Source organism: Bubalus bubalis, chromosome 6 (assembly GCF_019923935.1).
Source record: "Bubalus bubalis isolate 160015118507 breed Murrah chromosome 6, NDDB_SH_1, whole genome shotgun sequence".
Classification (NCBI taxonomy): Eukaryota; Metazoa; Chordata; class Mammalia; order Artiodactyla; family Bovidae; genus Bubalus; species Bubalus bubalis.
The window spans coordinates 20,435,588-20,440,282 of NC_059162.1; positions in this window are offsets into that span (position 1 = coordinate 20,435,588).

Below are 4,695 nucleotides of genomic sequence, written 5' to 3' on the forward strand. Positions count from 1 at the left end.
CCCACTCCAGTACTCTTGCCCGGAAAATTCCATGGATGGAAGAGCCTGGTAGGCTACAGTTCATGGGGTCGCAAAGAGTCGGACACGACTGAGCAACTTCACTTTCACTGGTAGTATTCCTAGTGTGGCGAATAAGTGCCACACTTATGCCACAACTAAAAGCAGGGCTTCTGCGTTTGGGCTAAACCTGGACTTTCTAGTACAAAGTAAACCCTCCGAGAGTCGTGATCCCTAGCATTAAGGATCCGTAGCATCCCCTCATTAGCTTCTGTCCCTAACTTAACAGTGGTGCCAGAGATCACTCAGGAAAAGTGAGTATAGGATTCTGAAGATGGTAGCCCCTCCCCGCTTTTAGAAATTTTTTTTCCTTCCATTCTTTCTCGGAACAAATAATTAATGACTATCTATTACTATATGTCATGCATACACTGAGATTCAGTATTACTTAATGATTTAAGCAAGAGCACGAGTTTTAAAGCCGTCTGTATTTATATTCCAGCTCTCCCACTCATTAGCTGTGACATTAGGCAAGTTCCTTAAGCTGTTTCCTCACGTGTAAAAAAGAAAAAAAAAATTCATCTCATAGGGTTGCTGTGAAGACCACAAGAGTGACAGTGCTTCTCAGAGAGTTCAGTAAAGCTGCTTGGTATATAACAATATATGCAGTTGGTTACATACATGTAGAGGTCCTAAACTTACATGACAAAGTCTAAACTCCTGATTCTAACCACCACCGTCCTCCCCAAACCAGCTCCCAACACAGTCTCCCTCATCTCACTTAATGGCCACCATATTTTTACAGGTGATGAAAAATTGAAATTATAATGGAGTAATCATAGATAAGGCAATGACACCCCACTCCAGTACTCTTGCCTGGACAGAATCCCATGGACAGAGGAGCCTGGTGGGATGCAGTCAATGGGGTCGCTAAGAGTCGGACACAACTGAGCGACTTCCCTTTCACTTTTCACTTTCATGCACTGGAGAAGGAAATGGCAACCCACTCCAGTGTTATTGCCTGGAGAATCCCAGGGACAGGGGAGCCTGGTGGGCTGCCGTCTATGGGGTCGCACAGAGTCAGACACGACTGAAGTGACTTAGCAGCAGCAATCATAGATAAAAAATCTTCAAAACCCAGATAATCACAATGCTGTGATCACTCACCTAGAGCCAGACATCCTGGAATGTGAAGTCAAGTGGGCTTTAGGAAGCATCACTATAAACAAAGCTAGTGGAGATGATAGAATTCCAGTGGAGCTATTTCAAATCCTGAAAGATGATGCTGTGAAAGTGCTGCACTCAATATGCCAGCAAATTTGGAAAACTCAGCAGTGGCCACAAGACTGGAAAAGGTCAGTTTTCATTCCAATCCCAAAGAAAGGAAATGCCAAAGAATGTTCAAACTACTGCACAATTGCACTCATCTCACACGCTAGTAAAGTAATGCTCAAAATTCTCCAAGCCAGGCTTCAGCAATACGTGAACCGTGAACTTCCAGATGTTCAAGCTGGTTTTAGAAAAGGCAGAGGAAGCAGAAATCAATTGCCAACATCCGCTGGATCACTGAAAAAGCAAGAGAGTTCCAGAAAAACATCTATTTCTGCCTTATTGACCATGCCAAAGCATTTGACTGTGTGGATCACAATAAACTGTGGAAAATTCTGAAAGAGATGGGAATACCAGACCACCTGACCTGCCTCTTGAGAAACCTGAATGCAGGTCAGGAAGCAACAGTTAGAACTGGACATGGAACAACAGAGTAGTTCCAAATAGGAAAAGGAGTACATCAAGGCTGTATATTGTCACCCTGCTTATCTAACTTATATGCAGAGTACATCATGAGAAATGCTGGGCTGGAGGAAGCACAAGCTGGAGTCAAGATTGCTGGGAGAAATATCAATAACCTCAGATATGCAGATGACACCACCCTTATAGCAGAAAGTGAAGAGGAACTAAAGAGCTTGATGAAAGTGAAAGAGGAGAGTGAAAAAGTTTTCTTAAAGCTCAACATTCAGAAAACTAAGATCATGGCATCCAGTCCCATCACTTCATGACAAATAGATGGGGAAACAGTGACTGACTTTCTTTTTGGGGGCTCCAAAATCACTGTCGATGGTGATTGTAGCCATGACATTATAAGATGCTTCCTCCTTGGAAGGAAAGTTATGACCAACCTAGACAGCATATTGAAAAGCAGAGACATTACTTTGTCAACAAAGGTCCATCTAGTCAAGGCTATGGTTTTTCCAGTGGTCATGTATGGATGTGAGAGTTGGACTATAAAGAAAACTGAGCACAGAAGAATTGATGCTTTTGAACTGTGGTGTTTGAAAAGACTCTTGAGAGTCCCTTGGACTGCAAGGAGATCCGACCAGTCCATCCTAAAGGAGATCAGTCCTGGGTGTTCATTGGAAGGACTGATGCTGAAGATGAAACTCCAATACTTTGGCCACCTGATGTGAAGAGAGGACTCATAGGAAAAGACCCTGATGCTGGGAAAGATTGAGGTCGGGAGGAGACGGGGACAACAGAGGATGAGATGGTTGGCTGGCATCACCGAGTCAATGGACATGAATTTGAGTAAACTCTGGGAGTTGGTGATGGACAAGGAGGCCTGGTGTGCTGCAGTTCATGGGGTTGCAAAGAGTCAGACACGACTGAGTGACTGAACTGAATTGAATCATAGTTCAGATATACAAAAATGCAGCTGGGAGGCCATTAAGGATCTGGTTTAAGACACATCTCTGCCTGACTGGGAACTTGAACTTTCTTTGAACTATCAGTTCAGTTCAATTCAGTCACTCAGTCATGTCCGACTCTTTGCGACCCCATGAACTGCAGCACGCCAGGCCTCCCTGTCCATCACCAACTCCCAGAGTTCACTCAGACTCACGTCCATCGAGTCAGTGATGCCATCCAGCCATCTCATCCTCTGTCGTCCCCTTCTCCTCCTGCCCCCAATCCCTCCCAGCATCAGAGTCTTTTCCAATGAGTCAGCTCTTCGCATGAGGTGGCCAAAGTACTGGAGTTTCAGCTTTAGCATCATTCCTTCCGAAGAAATTCCAGGGCTGATCTCCTTCAGAATGGACTGGTTGGATCTCCTTGCAGTCCAAGGGACTCTCAAGAGTCTTCTCCAACACCACAGTTCAAAAGCATCAATTCTTCGGCGCTCAGCCTTCTTCACAGTCCAACTCTCACATCCATACATGACCACAGGAAAAACCATAGCCTTGACTATACCAGACCCCAAAACACCACTAGTGTCTGAATATGACACTAGTCATATTCAGAACAATACATGCCAGCTGCAACTTATGGTCTCAGGGTCTTCCCTTGTAACCATGTAACAAATTCGAACCCCAGCTGACCCTTACTTAACAACTACCACTGGGAATTTCCTGGCGGTCCAGTGGTCAGTACTTGGTGCTTTCACTGCTGAAGTCCAGGATCAGAACTAAGATCCAACGAGTTGACTGGTGCAGCCACAACACACACAAAAAACAAACAACCTTACTTCTTGCCAGCTCCAAAATATAATTATTGACAAATAACTCACGTACCTATAATGCTGTGGGTTTTACCTTCATAAGCCTTCCACATTTTGTAGTCCAGTTCAGTTCAGTCACTCAGTCATGTCCGACTCTGTGACCCCATGGACTGCAGCACGCCAGGCTTCCCTTTCCATTACCAACTCCCATGGCTTACTCAAACTTGTGTCCATTGAGTCGGTGACACCATCCAATCATCTCATGCTCTGTCGTTCCTGTCTCCTACCTTCAATCTTTCCCAGCGTCAGGGTCTTTTCCAATGAGTCAGTTCTTCACATTGGTGGCCAAAATATTGGAACCTTAGCCTCAGCATCAGTCCTTCCAGTGAATATTCAGGACTGATTTCCTTTAGGGTTTGATCTCCTTGCCCAGTCCAAGGGACTCTCAAGAGTCTTCTCCAACACCACAGGTCAAAGCATTAATTCTTCTGTGCTCTATTTTTTTTTATAGTCCAACTCCCACATCCATACATGACTACTGGAAAAACCATAGCTTTGACTAGACAGACCTTTGTCGGGAAAGTAATGTCTCTGCTTTTTAATATGCTGTCTAGGTCTGTCATCGCTTTTCTTTCAAGGAGCAAGTGTCTTTTAATTTCATGGCTGCAATCGCCATCTGCAGTGGTTTTGGAGCCCAAGAAAATAAAGTCTCTGTTTCCATTGTTTCCCCATCTATTTGACTGGATACTATGATCTTAGTGTTTTGAGTTTTAAGCCAACTTTTTCACTCTCTTTCACTTTCATCAAGAGGCTCTTCAGTTCCTCTTTGCTTTCTGCCATAAGAGTGATGTCATCTGCATATCTGAGGTTATTGATATTTCTCCCTGCAATCTTGATTCCAGCTTGTACTTCATCCAGCCCAGCGTTTCTCATGATGTACTCTGCATATAAGTTAAATAACCAGGGTGCCAGTTTGACATACAGCCTTGACATACTGCTTTCCCAGATTGTTCCATTTCCAGATCTAACTGTTGCTTCTTGACCTGCATACAGATTTCTCAGGAGGCAGGTAAGGTGGTCTGCTATTCCCATCTCTTTAAGAATTTTCCAGTTTGTTGTGATCCATACAAAAGCTTTGGCATAATCAATAAAGCAGATGTTTTTTCTGGAACTCTTTTGCTTTTTCTATGATCCAGTGGATGTTGGCA